Genomic DNA, 24,941 nt, shown 5'->3' with positions numbered 1-24,941 from the left:
TTTCGATGAAACTAAAATTATGTCCAAAGGACCCAAAATAAAGTACTTGATTTCCTTCCAATTAATTTTCTTGTCTTCATGCCCTCTGGGTAATATATTTAGTTTGAGTCAAAGGGACTTGTGCATGCGCATTGAAAATAACAGCACATCATTTGTGTGTGGTGACAAGACACACCGCAGGATTATCTGTGAAGATTATCGCTTGCGTCTCGGCGCGTCCTTACGATTGTCGGGAGGGGAAATTCTGGGCTAAAATCGGGCCAATTCTCCTGCCGTGTGAACCAGGCTTAAGATGATGTTTGCCTTGGACATTTCCGAATGTTTGTTGTTTAAAAAAAAAAAAAAAAAACACAAAAAAAACATCCATGGATCAGTTCTTTACAAAACACCAGGCAAAAAAAACAAAAAAACAAAAAAACACTTCTGAGAGAGAACATGAACCAAAGAGGGCAAAAAACGATGAGGACAGCAGTTAAAAAAGTAAATGACCATCATTTTTATTCTTTACTCTATTCTTTGTTTTTTACATTATGCACAACTCTCATTTATTGTGCAATAATCTAATTGTAACATGTATTTGTTACATGTTCTGATGCATTTTTATGCTTTATAAAACATTTATGTCTGAATTTTGGGAGGCTTGGAACGGATTAGGGCATTTACATGGAAAATGCGTCTCTACTTACAAAATTTTCTACTTAAGAACTTTCTTCCAGAACCAATTAATTTCGTAAGTAGAGGTACCACTGTATCGTCATCGTCATTTCACAATATTAAAAGCAGCACATCTGTTCAAAAAGTCAGGTTGATTTCCATTGGTGCAGTTATAGTACCTCCTGGTGGCTATTTTTTTTAGTGCAGTTTAATTTTCACAGTATTGTGACTTTTTTTTGTATCATCAACCTCCCCACAATATTATCATTATCGTATCGTGACCGTCATATAGTGATAATATCGTATCGTGTGACGTTTGGATATCGTTACATCCCTATCAATGGCAAGGAACAAGGGCAACTTCACAAAGTGAAGCCTTATTGGCATATTATTATGCCCATAAATGCGCAGACAACAATATGTATGCTAACGACAACATTATCCATCGCAGACTAGTCGGAAACAAAAAAAAAAGGACGCAGACTTCACCGACCGGTTTAAATCTGACATCACTGAGAGTTTCATTATAAGTGGTCTCAGAAGTGGCAGGGTTAGCTGTGAGGCTTTTGTGGTAGTTGGAATAATTTCTGAGTCAGTTGATCCCCGTTCATAGACATTGTGTGTGGCTGTAAGATAAACTGGAATGGAAGCATGTGTGTGACATTGGCCTACCTGTGTGTCGTCAGGAAGGTTGGGTTTATCATTTAATTAGATTAGATTAGATTAGATTAGATTAGATTAGATTAGATTAGCCTTCATTGTCATTATACAAGTACAATGAAATGAAAGCTCTGCCATAAGTGCACACATAATAGACAGATAAAAATATATACAATGAAATAAATAGGTTAAAAAATAAAATAAAACCAATATTGTATAAAACCACTCTACATATTGCAATGTACAAATGTGCAAAAGTGCAATGACAGTCCTTAAATGAGTCCATGTCAGTTCTCAGTGCATAGTGGAGTTGAGTATGATGACAGCTTTTGGAAAGAAACTGTCTCTGAGTCTGTTTGTTTTTGCTGATATTGCTCTGTAGCGCCTACCAGAGGGCAGCAGGCTGAAGAAGTGGAAGCCGGGGTGTGTAGGGTCCTTGATGATTTTCCTTGCCCTGCCGAGGCACCGGGAGTTGTAGATGGTGGACAGTGGAGGTAGGGGGCAGCCGATGGTCTTCTGTGCTGTGTTGATGACCCTCTGCAGTCTTTTCCTGTCCGCTTCTGTGCAGCTTGAGTGCCATACTGACACAGCATAGGTCAGCAGACTCTCAATTGCTGATCAATAGAAGGTCACCAGCAGTTTGGTGTTAAGTTGCTCCTTCCTTAGTAATCTCAGGAAGTCCAGTCTCTGCTGTGCCCTTTTGACTAGTGCTGTGGTGTTAGCTGTCCAGGAGAGGTCATTAGAGATGTGAACTCCAAGGAATTTGATGGTCTCCACCAAATTAATTACTGTGGAAGAGAGCTCCCCGTCAACTTCCATCTTTTGACAACCCATATTGGTTCAGTTCCTTTTTAAGGGTCGTTCTCCTCAACGTTTTGCTGCAAATGGTGTCAGAAGTGGTGACGACACAACCTGTGACCTCTTGATGGTGTAGTCAAGAGTGATGTATTTAGTTCCATGCAGTTGACCAAGGTTGAAATTTGGTCTAATTCTATAACTTTTCAGAGTAGAGTGTAGCAGAGTGTGACACAATCAGTGATGCAAGACTACTTGACCTCCCTGGTTCAATAATCTAAACAGCCAAAAACAGACAAAGATGATGGTTCAGGCTAAGAACCGAGAATAGTTTGAAATCTTCTCATGGCATGAACTTTTATTTTAAGGAATGTGTAACACATTGTGATTCCCCAGTAGAAGGCAACAATTGTGAAGTAGACCATCCTTTATCATATTTTCATTTAGGTGTGAAAGACAACGCATACTGTACATACATACACAAGCAGTTACCTAACAGGATTTCTTCCTGTTTCTATATGTTACTGGCATAGATAGATGAACAAAGATGTGCAGCATTTCTAATACTGTAAATAATTTCTGGAAAATTTAAGTGAAATTGGTTAATTTCCAAGGTTCCATCTATCCATCCATCTATCTATCTATCTATCTATTTATGTTTCCTGACTTAGGGCTGACCAGCAGAGGGCAGCACACTGACAATAATGAGGCTTGCACAGGTACACACTTGTCAACACATAAAAGTGCAGTATTACAACTACAAATCATCAGAGATGTAGTTAGTTACTTTTATGGATTAAGTTATTACTAAATACATTTAAAAAACACACTTTATAGTGGATTAATGCAACATTTTGGGCAGTTTTCCAACTTATCAGTCTGAAAACCATAAAAACAAGAAGACCCTACTTAGGCTAATACTTCTTTCACTGATTCACTGTCAGGTGTGATTGATCTTTTTCATTTTTTTGTTGTTTGTTTGAGCGTCATTTTGTCTGAGTCATGGGGAAGAAAAACAAATTCCCTGTGGTGACTCCATAGTTAAGTTTGGTAAACAACTTCTAAACACTGGCCCCTGTGATGCCGTTGTTTCTTTATTCTGACACGTCCCATTTCAAACTTTGAAGTCCAAAACAAAAAGAGGAAAATGTATCCCTGGGGTCTTTAGAATTCATGTGAGGAGCCATAAAAACAACACTTCATCAGAGGCGCCATTCAGGAATGGTGATCTTCAATATATTCAAATGAGAAGTATTGTGTGAGGGGAAAGCCAAAGAGCTTTGTTTTATCTATGGCCCATCTTTTTTGACAGCCTCGTGAGTGACTCAGATGCGCGTTAGATGACTCAAAAACAAAGCAGCGTAGATTCCATCACAAAATGGATTGGAATGTGTGTGTGAACATTTGGCCCAGTAAATCAATCTGCAAAAAGCAACGGGAGGTTTAATGGGGAAAAAAAAAAAGGCGGGTGAGGAGGCGAAATACACGTCATGAGCGAGCTGTGAGAAAAGGGAGCTCCAGTTGGTCACTCTTTAGAAAAGGCCCCCCAACTCTCCTGCTGGGTCTTACTCAGCTCTTGTCCTCTTGTTACAATGCTACCCACCCCTTCCCACATGTGCCCCCCTCAACTGCCCTCCACATGCTGGGTCTCTACACTGCCAGGCCGAGGCCCAGACCTTAGCATATGGAGGGCTGCTCTCCAATGTGCTCCACAGCTGGGACCCTGCTGGAGAGGGCACATGGCCTTCACACCACCACATGCTGCTTGCTAGTAGCACGCTTCAAGCGCAACGGACAATTTCGGAAAGGCAACTGGGCTACATACCAGGGAAACTTATAGTACAGTAGCTTACAGTCTATATGTCAAATTCATAATTGCACATTTTATACACTTTACATCAAAAGGCTGTACAGTGTTGGGCAAGTAACTTCCTAAATGTAATTTACACTGTTGCTCATAATGTAGGAATAACATATTGTTTTACCTCTTTCTAAGAAATGATTGTAAAAATTTGAATTTCTTTTTGAGATAGAGCAGTTGATATCTTACACCTACTCAATTATCATTTCAACTCGTCAAACGTTTACTGATGTAATTCAAAAGATATAGGGTTGTATCTCTAAACAAATATTGATTTTTACTCCATGTACAGCCCTTTGTACACAGCGAAGGTATTTTTTAAAGTGCTTTATAAATAAAATTGAGTTATGAAAAAATTGCATGTTCCTGCCATACCCTGCACTAGTCTGTTTAAATAGCAACCTCGGGGCTGACTTTATGGAGTAATATGCACGTGGAGGACAATCCCAGTTATGACGAGACATTATGTTTACACTTCAATTGGAAGTTGACCTACTGCTCTGTATTAGATATAGAAAAGACCTATAAAACATAGCTAAGCTAAAGCAAAAAGTACTCTTCAATCAATCCCATATAGGCAAAACCCATGAATTTTGTCACCTTTCAAAGTCTCCTGTCCATAATTATATATTAGATGTATTATATCCCCTTGCAACTTTGTGGACTCGGTAACAAATTTTTAATTGAAAGACTTTAAAATGTTTTCAGGGTAATGTTTGTGTTGCTAAATGTGAAATGTAAACATCCAGGTGCAAAACTGTAGATACAGTACCACCATTGGAAATGTTCCATGCCTGCAAATGCAAAAGCTCCACGAATGCATGTGGAACTATTAACAAAGTAGGCTACTACTATAATGTAACACGTGTGCTCAGTTTTTGGTCCATGGACCCTTTAGTACTGATTCCTGAATCAATGTTGACTCACGGCAGGAATATTTTGCCATTCTGATGCTAATGGAAGATTTAACCACCTACTTAACCACGCTGGCTTTACTCTATAGATCTCCACTCAACCACATCCAACCGTGTACCAGTGAGAGAGAGAAGAGAGAGAGAGAGAGAGAGAGAGAGAGAGAGAGAGAGAGAGAGAGAGAGAGAGAGAGAGAGAGAGAGAGAGAGAGAGAGAGAGAGAGAGGAAAGGAAAAAAGGGAAGGTGAGGCAGGGATTTAAAAAAAAACTAAACTTTTCGTGGCTCAGTTCAAAACAACACCCCAAAGTCTGGCGTTTGCTTATAACAACAAGAACCCGGACCTTAAGTTAGAGCAAACAAACCATGTTTGGAGTAGCACTAAAGTGAAGTCTTTACACATGCCAGAATCTATTAATGACATGTATGCATTATTTGCTTAGAAATGAAGGAAAATGAAAACAATTAGCATGTAGCCTGTATTACATTGTCTTTTAGCCCATTCAAGGTGCTTAAGTGGGTGGTTGGTTTACCTGTCTGGGTGGCTTTGATAGTCAGACTTGTCTTGTTGGTGACGGGGATCACCATTTACCATTATGACCTTTTAATGCCAGAAAGGTGGGCTGGGAGCACGCTCGCTGCTTGGTTTAGCACGAATCGTCCAATGAAAGGTGGTTATTAGTGCCGTAAACCAAATGAATAGCTCATGGCCAGAAGGAACTGGAATGAGGGAGCGATAGAGCTCCTCTGTGAGAGGGGGGGTTACGTTTTTGGTCCTGGGATGGTGGCGCTCTTTCAGTTGCGTCTGGAGGCCGCGCTTCGGAGCGGATGTGTTAACAGTTTCAGGCTCAATGGAGGGAGAAATCCTCACAAAGGGAGGTGTACAAATATTGTGGGAAATCCGTCCGCTCTTTAATATTTCATGAAGGCCCGCAATCTATTCATGGGACTCCATTCCTTTGGAGGGGACTGCATTCAGGCTCACTCCGCAGGCTCAATGGGCAGCCCTTAATTGAGTGCCCGCTCATTCTTGGTCACCCTGGTAGATTGTTCCCCCATGAATGCCCTCGCCTCTTCATCCTCCTCTTCTTCTCCCTGAGAGTAGCCCAAAAGAAAAAGGGGGCATGCCTTGCTGGTGGTGCTTGTGGGAGAGTGATGAAGGAGACTGTGGGTGGAGGTGGGGGTTGATGAAATATGATAATAGGGGCAATAGGAGAGTCTAGAGCGTACAGAGCTTGGGGCAGGGGGCTAATCCTTGGGGCGAGGCTGCATTTCCCCTAGATGGCAGGAGCGTGTGGGCTTGTATGTCAGAGGGATTCCAAGGAAAGAGGGGGGGTGCGGTGTGAATTTGTTTAATGACCAAGAGTTGCTCCGGGACACAAAAGCTTAGATAAATCAACCAAGAGTATTTCTTCTTTTAGCTTTTATACTTGCATGTGCAGGCTTGAGGGTGGCATCTATTTATATGTTTGTGTTTGATTTGTAAGTTTATAACTTGACCCGTATTATGTCAACAAGTACAGGAGCATCGGGAAATGCTTTGTTAGCTATATTTCTATTCCAGTGGTGTCAAGAGTCTTTGAGCGGACCAAAGGACACTTGAAAATAATCAGTGGTAAAAAAAACAACAACAACAACAAATAATAAGGGTCGAGGGATGACTTTACTATACTGTAGGTCAATGTGTCCAAACTACGGCCATGGGGCCATTTGTGGCCCGTCATCCTTTTTTTCCCAGCTACTACTAATAATGAATAAATAGATTTAACTGTAGAGTTTTTCTAGATATGCAAAGATACAAACAACTAAAATAATAATTTGTGTTCCAAATACTGTGGGGCATAAAGATAATTCAGTTTTAGAAGCAAAAATTGTTTCTTCCACTTTCTGCTCTGTGTCAAGGTCGGACTTCCATCCATCCATCCATGCATCCATCCATCCATTTTCTTAACCGCTTGCGGTCACGGGGGTGCTGGAGCCTATCTCAGTTGGCTTCGGGCAGTAGGCGGGGTACACCTTGAACTGGTCACCAGCCAATCGCAGAAGGTTGGAATTGTGAACATTAATGATCACCAAGTAACTGTTTAATTAATGGTCAGCTAATTACAGTTAGCTCTTGTTTTGGTTCTATATGTGGAGATTGTATTTGCTGCTTAGTACAGGGGTGGATCTAGTCTATTTGTCTTGTGATCTTTACTATTTGCCTTATAATCTTTAGATTGACAGTGTCAGTGACAAGTAATGGCTGATGGCTGATTGGCTGATGCCGATACCATAACGATACCTAAGTTTTTTTTTTTGTTTGTTTTTGTTTTGTTTTGTTTTTAAATTCTCGACATGAAAAAGCTGTCCTGTTATTGGTTCAGAGCATTCAAGGGCCAATAGGATATCTTAAATTGCATGTATGTTCACTTTAGTGAACAACTGATGTTCACTATAGTGAACATGTTACATATTAGTGAATGTCATGTTACATATTAGTGAATGTCATGCATGAGCAAGACACAAGATGCTGCATCCAAAATCCTGTATTAGCGTTGAAATTTATGGTATCGGCATGTCACTTGTTAGTACTTACCGATACCGATACCACTGTTTTAATGCAGTATATGGGCCTCTGCGGATACCAGTATTGGAACAACACTAATATATATGATATATGTTTACCACAAGGATATTGTGAATGTCCCACAATACCATCTCAAGCAATTATAAAATTGCTTGGGTACATGTGAATGTAGGATTTTGACTTACATGAACAACATTTTATGGCATCAAAGAAAAATGATTTTGGAAAAATACAAACGGGATATGCTGTAGTGACAGAAACACATTTCTTAAAAGCTGAATATCACCATCACACTAATCAGCACAAGCTGGAGAATTAGGGAAGCAGAACTAAATTGTGGGAAAATAAAAGGTGCTACATTACAAAATGTGATTTATGTCAGCACAGATAACCAGTGTTGCCGGTAACGCGTTACTTAGTAACGTGTTACTCAAAAAAGTTGCTTTCTAAAGTAACTAATAGTCTAACGCGTTACTTTATTCTACAAAGTAGTCTGATTAAAGTTACTGTCCAGAGAATCAATGCGTTACTCCACATTTTCATGAAGAAGGCAAACTATCACACTGTTGTAACAGTCACAAACAACTACTGCTAACTACGAAGATGAGGCAGAAGTCATTGATCACCACACTGAATTCAGCCATGGTCTGGTCATGAATGGTTTGCACATTCAAAACAAAAGTGATGATACTTTTACTACTAGTTTTATTAACCAACAGGCACACAACACAACAAAAAAAAGTGTGCATTATGGACCATAAAAGTGGTAAAAAAAATAATTTATTTCCATCCTCAACTGGTCCGTGAAGCATTATGGGATGAGGTCGTCTCCGCCCTCTCGCCAGGGGGAGTGACGTCAGACAAGTTACGTTTTCAGTAGGGGTGGAACAAAAAAACGATTCGACCAAACCATCGTTCGTCAAGGGGAGCTAAACGACCGTATCGGTTGCGAGTGAGGCTTTATGGTTTTCATAACAATAGCAAGAGTTCTGCGCCGTGCTCTACTTGTTTTGTTTACATTTCAGTAGCATCACCATTCAAGCTACTTCCGTGTTTCCGTGCTCGCGACACGGCGCGCGCGCGCGCGCGCGCGCGCGCAACGAGTGACAACATACAAATGGAGATAGTTAGCAGAAGCCGGTGCCGTACATCTCGGTATTTCCCATGGCTATCGAGTCCTCTCGGTGCACTTGTATGTCCCGGGCCGGCGTTGGTACTGCGCGCGAGCCAAAAAGAATAACTCCCGTGACGATCCAATGCATGGATTCAAACGACACAGGTATGTCCCACAGCCAACACACCAGCTAAGCTAAAAGCACACTGCAAGTATCTCATTTCTCAGTTTGTGGCTCCCTGTCAATGTCTACAACTAGCATGAGCAGCAGATAGGAGAACTGAGACGTGCCCGCGATTACGACAGCCCAAAAAACAAAATATAAACAGTAGTGATTCTGTGGTCATCATCGTGTCTCAGATTAAAAAAACAAAAAAAGATGTCATACATTAACCAAAAATGAAAGTGATGACAAAAGAAAAAACAATTGTTAAATACAAAAATTGTTGATTAAAAAGGGAAATGAACTTTTGGAAATATTTTTGCATATATTAAGTGGTTAAAATGTGTTTGATAGATTTATTGTTCCATAAGGTGGCTTCATATTTCTTTTGGCTGGACGGTAGGTTTATTTCATGTCTTAAATTTATGTTTATGAAATACTTCACAATGTGCAAATATTCTGTTTAATTGTGTTGGTGTCTGTCTAACGGTTAAATATTTATATTTAACATTAAATTATCAACCTTTTGTTTTCCTGATCCTTATTTTGAAGAGAAAAAACAAACAAACCAAAAAACAATTATAACTGTCAATAACTACTAATAAATATTTAAACTGATACATGTGTACACACTGGAATAGCGGAACAAACAAACAATAGAGGAATTTAGGGGATTTTCATTTTCAACCTGGATAGATTTTTATTTTTTGTTTTATAAAAAGTATTTACGTTACAAGAAGTCAAGAGAGACTGCCTATTTTGTTTTTCATAAAAAAAAACTTTATTTTCATGTTAAAAATGCACTTTCAACAAAGTATTTGGAACTCCGTTTCTACTGCATTATTTTTATGTTGAGATGGTGTTATCGGCAGCTGCTGAAAGTAACTAAAAAAGTAACTTTTAATCTAACTTAGTTACTTTTAAAATCAAGTAATCAGTAACGCAATTTAGTTACTTTTAAAACCAAGTAATCAGTAAAGTAACTAAGTTACTTTTTCAAGGTAACTGTGGCAACACTGCAGATAACAAAAATAACAAAAATTTTTCAATTGGGCGCCAATATTGAGCCATGGGAAGTCTCATGCCTCAACAGCGGGGATGGTAGCCTTGGTACAAAGACATTATATAACCTATATTCAATTTTTTTTTTTTTTTTTTTTTTTTGGAGGGCTTGTTTGACTGTGCTCGACATAATCCACAAGGAAATGTGCGTCCAAAACGCGGTCAGTTTCCTCAAGCTATATATATATATATATATATATATATATATATATACATATATATATATATATATATATATATATATACATATATATATATATATATATATATATACATATATATATATATATATATATATATATATATATATATATATATATATATATATATATATATATATATATATATATACACACACCTTACACACTGTAAAAAGGTCATCTCAGCTGAGTCACCCAAAGGAGAAGGTGAGCGAAGCCCAGCATAAGGTGGGTGCAGATTTATAGTATCTGAAAATACCGGAAGGCTGGTGAAGCGATTAAAAGACACCTAACCCATTTAAGGGTGACTTGGTCGACATGACTCCAAAATGACTAAATAACATGATAGCATGTTGGGCTGCAACGTTGACAGCCATAATGATATTTTTGTTTACATGATACCTCTGGGCACCTGTACAGATGGCAAAAATACCTAAACAACAGAACCCATAATTATAATCAGTTAACTATTCCTACCACACATAGATAAAGAGGTGTAGCCTCAGCAATATTTCAAATAACATTGATAACCAAGCAAATGGAATAGTGTTTTTCCAACAACTCAGGCAGTAAAAGATAAACTGATATTTTATACTGATGTTGCATTGGATAACTTCTCCTGTGTTAACCTTACAGGGACAGGTATTAGGGTGGGAAGTCTAAAAAAGAAAAAATTTAAAAAAAATGGTGTCATGATGTCCATTGGCAAACTGCCTCACTGCTCCCACATAGCGATGTGTGGTGGTGGTGGTGTGGTGGTCAAAAGTTGTATGACATACTAAGAAATGCATCAGGAACGTGTGCACTGGTATCATTGCTCTTACCTGTGACTGCGTTTCTATCTACAGCTATACAATTGGCAGCATCCATCTTTGGACCTCCCCTCGGTTTCTCCCGAAGGTGAAGGTCCTCTCGGAAAGATGGATTGAATCAATTGGCAGCATTTTCCAATTCAAAATGGCACTTTTTAAATGCACTGAACACGATTCACCTGCATAAAACACAACAATCTGACATAAGGTCACATGTTTGCCATTGCAAGACACTGCCATTCAAAATCACAATACATGAGCTAATTGGCTAATATATGTACCTCTTGGCCTAACACCTCAATGGTTAATTGTTAGCACATCAATCGGGAAGTATAAGCAATGCACTATAAAAAGGCCACAGATGAACAATTTTTTTTTTTTTTTTTTTTTTTACAACAATGAAAGATGTGGCAGAGAAAGAGAGCGGAAGAGAAGCTGAGAATGAGGGAGTGGTAGGGTGGGGGCGGGGTGAGAGGTCTGGGTAGAGCTGGATAGAGCTGGTAGAGGGTTTCATGGCCAAGACAACAACTTTGACAATGCGATGTGAGAGGTTGCCTAATTTTTGGTTTTGGATGGATGGATGGATGGATGGATGGATGGATAGCAAAATACCAAAAGAAGAAGAAAGAGGAAGCTAATGGGTCATTATCCCAGGCAAGGAAAAGCTCCCAATTTTGTTGAAAATATGTCCTGTTCTGATAAAACTGTTTCTCTGATAACTTCCACCTCAAATATGAAAGATGATTGGTGCGTTCAAGAGATATATTTTCCTGCAATTTTCTTTCTGTTTACTGTTTTGTGAACATAGATTTGTTCACTTCAATGTAAACATATCTGCTGTGCATATGTTGTACTGACCTGTGAAAAATAAAAAAAAGTCAATTTAAATTGTTAAAAAGTTTGAACAGCTAATGTGTATATTCAAATACGTCTGCGCTTGTGAACAATCTGAAGAATGTTCTACAATTTGAACTATTTTAGTATTACAGCAAAGCATACTAAAGATGACAGTGGTGTGCATTATGCCCAACAGTGTGTAGTTGATGAGACATAAATCTGGTGACATGAACGACGTGTGTGCCACTTGGTACAAAAGTTTGATTTTGGCAAAGCTATATGTAGTTTTGGTTTCAGTGCTTCATTTCGGAGGATATGAGAGGGGTTTTGCAATTTGGGTGTGTGGCTTTGTGAATCGTGTTATCATTTTGATAAAACGAGCCGAGTTTGCAAAATTGTGTTTTAGCAATTGGAAAAAACTGTAATAGATGTCAAACAGGTAACCTTGACAACAACCTAAGTTCGAAGGGTATGCATTTTGAAGCACGCACATTACGGTGCCTCAGAGAGACCACACTTCAAACCTCTTACCAATTACTATGTTCCCTATAAGTTTGTCTCCTTCAGGTATCCGTAGCAGAAAGATGGCGGTAAAACATGTCAGCCTTCTGTAATGTGAAGCAAGACCCGTGTAATATAATGAGCCATTACTAGACCTACGATTTATTTATTTATTTTTTATTTAAGTGCATTGATTTGATAGAATGTATTTTTCTGCATATTATTGAAATTAATAGAGGATTTCTAAAACGAATGAACTTTGAAAAGTAAAAATTTTCTACACACTGTCCCCTTAACAGAAATTTGTTCGTAACAGTTATTCAAAATAACCTGAAAATATAAGCAATATATAATTGTTTGTGTTTAAGTAATTTAATTAAAGTCAAAGTATTTCAAAACGGCCCTTGCATTCTTTCATTTCTCTGATGTAGCCACCAAATGAAAGAGTTTGGATACCCCTGTTGTAGGTGCTCAGGTGATGCTGCAGGCCTCCAGCTGGAGCCTGCACCCCTGATCCCGAGATTAAAGGTCATCCTATGCTTTCTAAGGGCCTGTAAGACCCTGGGAGCCTGACTCAGTGCTAGTGACTCGCCTTTAATGCTCCAAACTGTGTCCAACAGGCTTATGTGCCAGCTCGGGAGAGAGCCTGCAGAGAGGAAAATCCTCCCTATCCAACACTCACAAGTGAATATACACACACAAACCACAAATGCATGATTTATCCTGGCCCTACCACACCCGCTATCCAGCATCGGACCCCCTAGGTCGAGTGTGGCAAAGCCATGCTAAATGGATTTTGCAGAGGAAGAGATTTAAAGCTTTTCATTGGATAAAGTTTGTTTCACTCAAGTGCATCTCAGGTCTTTGATGGATGCTCTCAGGCTCTCTCTCTCTCATTCTGCCTGTCATATATTAATATGACCAGACATACAAATACTAAATACATATGTCCTACACGTTTTTTGTTTTGGTTTTGTTTTTTAAATTAAATTCAATTAAATATGTTGTCACTGCTCTGCCAGAGCAAACAAGCCATCATCAGGAAGGCCTAAAATAAACTCGGATGTCAAAAAGAAAGGAATAAATCCAGTAATATTATTGTACTTTGCTTGGTAAAACCTCAAGTTCAGATGAATGTATTCTCTGATTTAATCCCTGTCAAACCACAGGCTCAGAAGGGAGAAGTCCAGGAACAGACTAATCCAAACACACCCGGATATGGAGCACTCTCACCATGTTACTCCGCTGGACCTTTGTGTTATTTGGTATTAACACCACAAGTGTCGTCTGAGCCTCAGACTGACTCGTGATTAGAACATCTATTGGCTGGAGATTTTCTATTATTTGTTTACTAGTTGGTACGACCGCTACATGCATTGCTTTATATAACTACTGCAGTTTTTCTGTTGTTGTTTTTTTACGTTGTTTTGATGCATATTTTCTTTGCTGTGGGACCCAATAAAAATGTAGTTAGTTGGAGTCTTTTAATCAGAAATGTTTTAAATCAATTCAAACATTTTGATGTATTCGTTTTGATGTATTTTGTGTTACTTTGGGTTAAAGAATAGACGTCCTCCATCGGGCCACTAACTTTTTTTTTTTTCTCTCTCTCTAACTCATGAATTTTAGTTGATTGTATTCGTTTTTTATTTTATTATTATTATTATTATTTTTTATAAATATAAGCAATGTCAATGTCTTGAAAAAAAAAAAAAAACTTTTAAAAAAAAACTCTCAAATCCAGAACATTTAACATCTTTGAATATCATTGGCCAGTTATTGGGGCAGCTATTGCCTGGAGTGATGAAGCAGAACAAGGTGATTACATTTTTTTCATAATTAATTAAACATGACCTCTCAAAGTTTCTAGTATTTTATTTATTTTCAATAAAAAGGCACCATAAAATCTCCTTTCATTGTGAAACGCTTGCCCACTTTAGTCTATAAATTAATGCTGCTAAGTGGCAGCCTACAAGCCTCCGTATTATTTATACTTTTACTATAGACGGCGGTGTCAGTTAGATAAACACGGCAGAAGTTCATCTCATCGGGCACACAAAAAGCCAGAGTGTGCCACTTCCAATGGCTCTGCTGAACTTTGACCCGCACGGGTCACAGAGAGCATTTGTCCCTCGGTAATTGGACAGAAGGGCCCTTTCGCTCTTCATTTAACCTTTGGGGTTCCAGATCTTTCTTCCGAGGCTACCATAAAGCCCACGGTCCTGACCGAGTGTTTTCAGGCCTGTTTTTCCACCCCCATCGCAGGCCTTTGAAACCCAGAGAAAAGCCGAAGTGTGCTTGCCCTGTTGGACACAATGGTATAGTTAGTGACCCCTGACCTCACAGTCGCGGGCTTTTCTTCCTGGATCAGGCGCGGCCTTTCGCCACGCTGGGTTATTGCTGCACCGCTTGGCAACGGAGGCTGGGTAAACACTTGTTAAGATTGCACTTCTATACTTCACTTTCGGCTCCCCCATGACTTGTTGTCTCTCACTGGCAGGCTGCTTCTAGACGTGTTTCTTGTTTGGGAGGTTGGGGAGTTGGGAGTACTTCCAGCGGCAGCGTTATCATCCATCATTTTGACGTCTCTTTGTCACTGCTCCAATGGGGAGCAGAGTTGCTCAAAGTGTGTTGGACATGCACATGCTTTGTTTGGAAGCATTTAGTGTGAATTCAGGAGTTTTTGGAAGACGTTGCAGACATCACAATGTGTTCCATGAGATACTCACTATGCCGTCATCTCTCTTTCTTACTATTATTTTTAACCATAATGCAGGAAATGTCTGAGCCTACCATACATCTGAAGATAATTTAGTCTTCAGCACCACCATTGCACCCATTACAAAGTATTTTATCTCGTGCTGGGCGCGAATGGGTGGTAATTCAGAATTCATTGAAGCGGGCGTGGTGAATTAAAAATCAAATAATAATTTGTGGACTCTGATCAGATGGCGTGACATCACTAGAACCGGCATTTTGTTTACGTGATAACTGTTCGGCGTGAGTCCACTTTCTATGACAGTTACAGATTTAAACAATATGGGAACGCCAGGTAACGCATCAGAGAAAGTGCAGGGAGCCTATACGGATGAAATCATACCTGTTCTTTTGACAGTGATCTGAATTTTTCATGGCACCCTGCAAATCTTCTCTGGTGATTTGACATAGAGCAAAGACAAATGCGCATGTTGATCGTGGGGCTTTTTTCTTCCCATATGTTAGTTAAAACACCAACAGTTCAACAATTTTGAAAAGCTACGCAGTCATTTAGAAAAACACGTGTGACAAGGTGATTGAGCTCACCTGCACTGATTTAAAATGACCCTCTATTGGTTAGTGCACTTCAACGTTGACTATAAAAACTGGCAGATTACTATCTTGCGCACTGACTCTTTGGTGTGGAGGCCCACCCACTTCCGGGTCTTGCCATCCTCGGTGCTTGTCACTATGTCTGACTCAGATTATGCATGCCTGGTTTACCAGAATTCTCCTCCCTGCCCTGCCTTGCGATCTTCATTGAGATCGTCCGCGTGAACTGTTGCCTTCTCCTGCGGATGCTGCGGGGACGGGCGTGTTGTGGGGAGCAGACGGACATCGCCGTTAGACCGCGGCTGCTTTGCTTTGCTGTTGCTTGCTGTTTATGATCTTTTCCTACTGTGTGAACCCTCGCCGTCGGGAGCGCGGCTGATCCCCGTGGTGCCGCACCGCCTTCTCTCCCTCCTGGGAAAGTCTGCTTGAACTCTCATCGGTGCCAGTCAGCGAACTACACGGTGGTGTCACTACGACGTTCCGGTTCGGCTGACTCGGCCAGCGACCTGCCTGCGTGGACTGCATTTTAAGAGGATTGGATTTCTTAAAAATAGATATTTTAATAGTTCCTTATTATTCAATTGGGGTTAATTTGGGTGGGTTTTGTTGGATTGATTTCCTCATTTGTGTTTTCCTTTTTTTCCCTTTTTATCCAGGCTCAACGGTGGTGGTTCAAGGTGGTGGCGACCGGTTTTTTGTGTGTGCTGTGCCTCCCTGGTTGTGGGTTCACTTCCCCTCCTTCACTGGCGTGAGTGTGTCACATTTATTGGTGTGTAATTTTGTTTTATAGGTGTTCTCCCCCCCGTCAAAGGGCCTTGACACCATTGTTGAGCTCTGGACCAAGTTCATTGTTGTGCATGAATTAAATAAATTTTCATTTGTATTCTTTTTGTATCAACACCGTCTCATGCTCAGTGACTATCGAACCCGTGTGCCTTGTGTTTAAAACCAATTCCTTGGGTGTTGCCACAATTTGGCGTTGTCGGCAGGATTTTCACTACCTAAGAGCTGAGACGTGTGTTTGTTTTTTTGTATGATGTGAATATTTTCAAAAAGAAATAATAATCCAGTGTAGGATCTGACTAAAAGCAAAGCAGTCGTTGGTCTATTTTTGACCCATTAGTGGGCAAAGCTTGTTTTCCTCCGTGTCTGGCCCCTTATCGGGTTAGTTTTTTTTATTGTAATATGGAGGGGGAAGTGCAAGAGTTAAGGGAATTAATAGCACAGTTGAGGGCAGAAAATGAGCGGTTGAGACAGGAACAGGCCGTGGCTGTGCCCGGTCCTAGTACAGCACCCCCTGCCTCTGTGCCCCCTACTGCCCCTTTGATTGCTAGTGCCCCAGTAACAGAAAGACTAGTGTTGATGTCTAGAGAAAGGAAGTGCCCTTACTTTAGAGGTAGCTCGGGTATAGGGTTGAGTGATTGGTTGGAGGAGACACAGGCCTGCATGAGAGGGCGTAATTTTTCTATTTCAGAGCAGGCTTTCTTTTTGCTTGATCACCTTGAGGGTGAGGCACGGGAGGAGATAAGGTATCACTCGATTGCTGAACAGGGAGATCCAGAATGTATTAGAACTGTTTTGCAGGAACTTTATGGGTCTACTGACTCCTACGTGGCCTTGCAAGAAGCCTTTTTCTCCCGCAAACAACAGGAGGGTGAAACACTGCAAGAGTTTTCACTGGCATTAATGCGTCTTATGACGCTAGTTAAACGGTGTGCACCTAACGGTATGCCAAATTCGGATGTGTTGCTCCGGGATCAATTCGTAGAGTTTGTCTTGGATGGTGCACTCCGTAGGGAACTTAAGCAGTTTGTCCGAGGGCGGCCTACTGCTAGCCTGCTGGAGGTTCGGAGTGAGGCGATCCAGTGGGAACGTGAGGGTTTACCTGGGGGAGTTAGGGGGCGGAGCCATTCAGTTCCTTCAGTTCTTGGTTTCCAGTGTGAGGTAAAGAGTACCCCCCATGTGGTGGCTGGTATTTCAAAATCATCAGAGTTGAGTGAGGTGAAGGAGATGTTGAAGCTCCAGCAGGAGCAGCTAAACAAACTTAGCCAGACCATCTCCCTTTTGCAGAGGTCCCAGCAGGGCATTCGCCCTGCCGCTCGTGGTCCTATTATCTGTCGCCGATGTCAACAACCAGGTCATATTGCCAGGGAGTGCGACGGGCCTCGGGTTCCTTTCCAGTATAAGCCTTCCTTACCGAACCAGCAGTCTTTAGAACAATCTAACCCCCCTCAGCTGTCGGAAAACTAGGGCCCGCCGAGCTGCAGAGCCACAGTTCGGAGGGGACAGCCATTGGCTCCGAAGAGGTTGCTGACCTTGTGTCGTCTTGCCCGCATGTGGAGGTTAGTATGGGTGGTGTTACAGTCCCATGCTTGGTAGATACTGGGTCCATGGTGTCTACAATAACGCAGAGCTTTTTCCTGGAGCATTTTGAACCTTGGGGTCAGGAAAAGCTAAAATCCTGTCATTGGTTGCATCTCCGAGCAGCCAATGGTCTTGCTATCCCCTATATTGGCTACCTTGAGTTGGATGTTGAGCTGTGCAGTAAGTTCATGTCACGTTGTGGGGTGTTGGTGGTCAAAGATGCTCCTATTGGGGTGGTCCCTCCAGCGCCCTGTGTGCTGGGGATGAACATCATCCGCAAGTGTTACCATGAGCTTTTTGGCCAGCACGGTTTGGCATTGTTCAATCTGCCCTCTGTTGTTGGGGCACCCCTGCCTGTGTTGCAGGCATTGCAAAAGTGCCACCAGGTTAGTGTTGCTCAAGTCAGCACTGTTTCTGGTAGGGTCAGAGTACGTGGTCGAAAGGCATGTCTCATCCCTGGTGGTACTATGAAAGTCATTGCTGCCACATGTTCAGAGCAAGATGTCAGTGCTGCAGTTTTGTTTGAGCCCTTGCACTCCGGCCTTCCTGCTGGACTTCTGGCTTCACCAGCTTTGGTTCAGGTGGAAAGGGGTACAGCTTACATTCCTATCATAAATGTAGGCGCTACTGATGTCTTGCTCTATCCTCGCACCGTTGTTGGAACTTTGGATGGGGTCAGTGTTGTCAGTCTCCCAGCAGGAGTAACTGAGGTACCAGCAGTTGTGGCTACTGTGTCGACCCAGTCTGCATCCACTTCAGTACCAGAAAGAATTAACGATCTTGATTTGTCGTCCTTGCCAGGTGATGAACAACAAAAAGTTCATGCTCTACTTGCGAAGTACTCTTCTGTCTTTTCAGCTCATGATGGTGACTTGGGGTGCACTGACCTGTTGGCCCATGACATCCCCCTTTTGGATGATGTTCCAGTAAGGCAACGCTATAGGCGCATTCCTCCCTCAGATTATGAGGTTGTGAAAGAGCATATTAACCAACTATTGGAAGCTCAGGTCATCCGTGAGAGCTGCAGCCCTTATGCTTCACCCATAGTGTTGGTCAAAAAGAAGGATGGTACAATTCGCATGTGTGTCGACTATCGGCAACTTAATCAGAAAACAAGGAAAGATGCATTTCCCCTTCCTCGAATAGAGGAATCTTTGGATGCCCTGACAAATGCCTGCTGGTTTTCAACCATGGACCTTGCCAGTGGGTATAATCAAGTACCTGTGGCGGAAGCAGACCGCCCCAAAACTGCATTTTGCACTCCATTTGGCCTTTTTGAGTGGAACCGCATGCCATTTGGCCTTTGCAATGCACCCGGCACCTTCCAGAGGCTCATGCAGCGGATTTTTGGTGACCAACAATGCCAATCTTTGCTTCTTTATCTGGATGATATTGTGGTCTTTTCTACCACTGTTGAGCAACATCTGGAGCGACTGGAATTGGTGCTGGGGCGGTTGCAGCGAGAAGGCCTGAAGGCAAAACTGTCAAAGTGTTCCTTTTTCCAGCAACAAGTGAACTACTTGGGGCATGTTATTTCGAGTGAGGGTGTTGCCACTGATCGAGGTAAAGTGGAGGTGGTGGCGAATTGGCAACCCCCTAAAACAACTTCCGAGCTGCGGTCATTTCTTGGATTTGCCAGCTATTACCGCCGCTTCGTAGAAGGGTTTGCCAAGTTGGCTGCCCCTCTCCATCGGCTGGTGGCAGAGTTGGGTGGCTCAAAGGCAAGTAAAAAGTCACAGCCGATAGCTGGGCATTGGACCCCAGAGTGTCAGCAGAGCTTTGAAACACTCAAGACAAAGCTCACTGCTTCACCTGTGCTTGCATATGCAGACTTTTCCCTCCCGTTTATTCTGGAGGTGGATGCAAGCTATAGTGGCCTTGGGGCTGTGCTCTCACAGGAGCAGCATGGGAAGGTAAGGCCCATAGCTTATGCCAGTCGGGGATTGAGGCCCACTGAGCGGAATATGAACAATTATAGCTCTATGAAGTTAGAGTTTTTGGCGCTCAAGTGGGCCATGACAGAGAAATTTAGAGATTATCTCCTGGGTAATAAGTGTGTTGTCTATACAGACAACAATCCCCTGAGCCATTTATCATCTGCCAAACTTGGGGCCACTGAGCAACGTTGGGCAGCTCAGTTGGCACCGTTTGACTTTGAAATCAAGTACCGTTCAGGGAAAAGTAATGTCAATGCAGATGCACTTTCTCGCCAACCTTCACCTGGTGTGAGTGACCTGGAAGCAATGCTTCCAGGCACGACCCTCCCAAAACCTTTACAACAAGCCCTTAAGGGGACAAGGCCACAAACTATTCAAGCTGCTATTACAGCCTTGCCACATCATCCCCAGGTGGACATGTGTGCCCTTCAAAGGGCTGACCCAATCCTGGCTGAGTTATGGCCGTTTTGGGAGAGCAAACGGCGGCCAACCCGGGAGGAGCGCCAGCAGTTGTCGAAATCTGCTTTGGCTCTCCTTCGTCAGTGGGATAGGTTGGTGGAGAGACGTGGAGCCCTTTACCGCCAGGTCTATAGACCTGATGGTGCTGAGGCAGTCCTCCAGCTGCTGTTGCCTTCTGCCTTGAAGAAAGAAGTTTTGACTGAGGTACATCAAAAACATGGTCACCAGGGAGTAGGGAGGACCCTGGAGTTACTCAGGCAGAGGTGTTACTGGCCTGGCATGACATCAGATGTTGACCAGTGGTGTCAGACATGTGATAGATGTCAAGTCGCCAAGGACACTCTGCATCGGGCCCGGGCCACTATGGGACACCTTCTGGCTTCCCGACCAAATGAGATCTTGGCGATTGATTTTACAATTCTGGAGCCAGCTCGAAATGGGATTGAAAATGTCCTTGTTATTACAGATGTTTTTAGCAAGTACACACTGGCGTTTCCCACCCGTGACCAGAAAGCCTGTACTGTGGCTCAGGTGCTGGTTGTAGAGTGGTTCTCAAAGTTTGGTGTCCCGGCTCGAATTCATTCGGACCAAGGGCGTAACTTTGAGAGTTTCTTGATCCAGCAACTGTGTAATTTATATGGCATTGTTAAATCTCGTACTACCCCTTACCATCCCGCAGGTAATGGCCAGTGTGAGAGATTTAACAGGACCCTGCACAATTTGCTGCGTACCTTGCCAGCATCACACAAGAGAGACTGGACTGCATGCCTACCGCAGCTTCTGTACTCTTATAACACCACTCCCCATCAGTCCACTGGTGAGTCTCCATATTTCCTGATGTTTGGTCAGGAACCACGGCTCCCAGTTGACTTTTTGTTGGGTAGAGTACAGGAGCCTGTTGGTGGCAGAGTAGATGAGTGGATTTTGGAGCACCAGACCCGTTTGCAGATCGCGTTTCAAAGTGCTCGGGATCGGATGCAGGTTGCAGCAGGCCGTCGTAAAGAGGCCCATGATCAACAGGTCAGGGATGTTCCATTAGTGCAAGGTCAGTTGGTCTTCATGAGAGACTGCGGTCCACGAGGTCGTCATAAAATCAGAGACCTATGGGACTCCGTGGTCTATAAAATAGTGAGAGCACCAAGTCTGGGTGGTTCTGTGTACACCATTGCCCCAATAGCAGACCAAACCAAGGTGAAACATGTTCACCGGACCCTGCTTAAGGCAGTGGTTGGAGCTGATTGCCCAGTTGAGGCCCCGGTCTCAGTGTCACCTACTGATGTACCGCACATAGAAGATGACTCGTGGCCTGAGGATGCCCTCTTTGTTTTAACAAGTGGAGCTCCTCAGGTGGGGCCTTCTCAAATGGAGGCAGCTGGGCCTGTCCCTAATCTGGGACCTTCCTCTCATCCAGCTCTGGAACAACACTTTACACAAATGTCTTTACCAGGTGAATCACGGGCACCATTGACCGTTGACCCCACGAGTAGTCAGAGGATTCTCCGTCGTACTGGTCGTGCCACAGCTGGACGTCATGCAAATGTGCATCATCTCCCTCGGCCGGTCCAATCGCGGGAGGCAGCAATCTCTTCGGGGGTGGCAGCCAATGGGCAGTCAGCTTTGTTTAGACCCTGGAGTTAGACAATGTTTTATCGTCGGGGCGACGACACAAAAAGGGGGGGCAGAATGTGACAAGGTGATTGAGCTCACCTGCACTGATTTAAAATGACCCTCTATTGGTTAGTGCACTTCAACGTTGACTATAAAAACTGGCAGATTACTATCTTGCGCACTGACTCTTTGGTGTGGAGGCCCACCCACTTCCGGGTCTTGCCATCCTCGGTGCTTGTCACTATGTCTGACTCAGATTATGCATGCCTGGTTTACCAGAATTCTCCTCCCTGCCCTGCCTTGCGATCTTCATTGAGATCGTCCGCGTGAACTGTTGCCTTCTCCTGCGGATGCTGCGGGGACGGGCGTGTTGTGGGGAGCAGACGGACATCGCCGTTAGACCGCGGCTGCTTTGCTTTGCTGTTGCTTGCTGTTTATGATCTTTTCCTACTGTGTGAACCCTCGCCGTCGGGAGCGCGGCTGATCCCCGTGGTGCCGCACCGCCTTCTCTCCCTCCTGGGAAAGTCTGCTTGAACTCTCATCGGTGCCAGTCAGCGAACTACACGGTGGTGTCACTACGACGTTCCGGTTCGGCTGACTCGGCCAGCGACCTGCCTGCGTGGACTGCATTTTAAGAGGATTGGATTTCTTAAAAATAGATATTTTAATAGTTCCTTATTATTCAATTGGGGTTAATTTGGGTGGGTTTTGTTGGATTGATTTCCTCATTTGTGTTTTCCTTTTTTTCCCTTTTTATCCAGGCTCAACGGTGGTGGTTCAAGGTGGTGGCGACCGGTTTTTTGTGTGTGCTGTGCCTCCCTGGTTGTGGGTTCACTTCCCCTCCTTCACTGGCGTGAGTGTGTCACATTTATTGGTGTGTAATTTTGTTTTATAGGTGTTCTCCCCCCCGTCAAAGGGCCTTGACACCATTGTTGAGCTCTGGACCAAGTTCATTGTTGTGCATGAATTAAATAAATTTTCATTTGTATTCTTTTTGTATCAACACCGTCTCATGCTCAGTGACTATCGAACCCGTGTGCCTTGTGTTTAAAACCAATTCCTTGGGTGTTGCCACACACGCAATGTACATTTCAGGCAAGCGGCCATCAAAATCGATATCTGTACACAGTGCCATCATTCTAAGTGGCTTCCGTATTCAACAGGCGATGGTCTCTATGCTAAAGCCCTGATTATAAAAGGACATGCATATAGTGACCAGACCGTTTTTGCATGTCCTGATTTTGAGCCTTGGGTCCCGGCGGTCTGGCGGATTTCACCAACCTCATTGTTTTGTCCCGGCGTCCCGTTTTTGCCACGTGCATGTCAATCACACAGTTGTTATAGCGATTCATACAAAAAGACCCATTAAAATGAAGTTTAATAGTTACATTCCTTCCTATTTACTTACAAATTCACATTTTCATTCGCATCCACATCTAATCGGTAGCAGGACGGACTTACGTAGCAGGTGGTGACTGGAACTAGAACTTCCTGCTTTCGAATCCAAGAATCATAGGAAATGTAATTGTCCTATCCACTGCGGTTGTCAGTCGCTGGTCGGACAAGACAAGCTGAGCTTTATTTCCAATGTTATAATGTGTGTCCAGCGTAAACGACACAGCCAGCTTCCAATAGCTAACGGGATAGAGCAAAAAAAGTTGGATATGGGTGAGTGCACTGCATTGCTTGTTTAGCGCTGTTGAATAGTTAACCAAGATAGCATTTAGCATATTTTCCAAGAAATACTTCTTTTTTTCTCCCCCTGGAAATACATCACATCAAGTTACAAATCCAACTGGAATTTGCTTGCTGACATCGTCACGATAAGTGAATCAAGATTTTAGGAGCGAGTCCAGCTCCTTATTTTAACATTATTATTTTGTCAGGACTTCCCCGAGTGACTTAATCTTATCATTCCCTAATTCCTGTCTGGTATGTTAAGCGTCTATTATCAGAATCCGGTTGTTGTGGCATTATTGCGACCCTAAATCCAACGTAATTGGGAGTCCACTACATCTAAAATCACTTCCTTTCCTTAATCTCTCAAGTGTTGCCCTGAATCTTTGTGTTATCGTTGCGGCGTTGTCATGGAGACTGCCCATCCACGTGGTGCGGCCAGATGCCGAGCATGCGGCCGCGGTACTGAAGCATCCTGTGAGGTAGCCACAAACATATGGGCGGAGAAAGGAGAACTCCTCTGAAGCTGCTGGCCTCCCTCTTGGAAGACACAAGGCTTTTGTCCCGAGCCGCTCCTCCATGCCACTTAATGGTGCACAACAGCAGTGTACAGTATTGTCAACTGCCCTCTGCTTCTGTGGTGCCGTCAGGCACTCAATAGCTTGGCCCGCTCCCTCCTTGCTTCTCATTCCCAGTGGGTGTTTTAGTGTCCTCTTCTTTCATCCCTTTCTCCAGCTGCCTCCTCCCTTTGCTACTTTTGCTCACTTGCTCACTCTTCTACTGAGTGATGGTCTAATTGTCTGAGAACAATTAAGCCATGTGATTTCTCTACTACTCTGTTGTCATGTGTGCTTTGTTTTAGAATGGGGCCGCCAGAATACAGGAAAAGGCCTGGAGGTCATCTCGATATTGGCCTGCGCCCACTAAAGTGGTATGGTAGAGAAGTCTGATGGGTCACTTTGAAATGTGTTTAGCCTGATTACGCTCCCTCTCTTTAAACGGGCACAGAAGGGCGAGTATACATTTTTTAACAAAAATTTTGACATCGAGTTAAAGCTGGGAAGTGGCTACAAAATGAGCTAAAAATCACTCATTTCGGTTAATGTATGTGCGCACAGCGTGGCTTGGAACGTGGTCCTATTTTTGATTTTCTCCCCATCCGCTTGAATGGGGGAAATCGGGGTACAAAACAGGGGATTGTGGGAAAACTATGAATGTTAGAACTGAGAAAAATGGACGCACACCTCTCGTGAATTTTTGGAATACAGTATGTCAAAGTTTGAACGGAGTGAATCGGATGAAAAATGTGGGAGTAGTAGCGGGTCAAAAAAGTGTGAGGAATAAAATACAAGAAGTAAGAATAAGAATAATTATAATAACGAATAACATATAACATATAACATATAACATATATGTGAAGGCTGTTCCAGCCTTCACACAATTAACACCA

The 24,941-nt window shown here is 42.8% G+C and overlaps 1 long non-coding RNA gene across 1 annotated transcript; it reads left to right on the top strand.

Annotated features, from left to right (window-relative positions):
* The first annotated feature begins 15,424 nt into the window (after nt 1-15,424).
* LOC144014746 (uncharacterized) lies at nt 15,425-22,802 on the top strand. The gene is made up of 2 exons (XR_013282553.1): nt 15,425-16,194; nt 22,071-22,802. It is a non-coding gene; the product is annotated as an uncharacterized LOC144014746 (long non-coding RNA).
* Nucleotides 22,803-24,941: the final 2,139 nt, after the last annotated feature.

The sequence above is a fragment of the Festucalex cinctus genome, chromosome 2, assembly GCF_051991245.1.
Source record: "Festucalex cinctus isolate MCC-2025b chromosome 2, RoL_Fcin_1.0, whole genome shotgun sequence".
NCBI lineage: Eukaryota > Metazoa > Chordata > Actinopteri > Syngnathiformes > Syngnathidae > Festucalex > Festucalex cinctus.
This window is presented reverse-complemented; position numbering and strand designations above follow the sequence as displayed.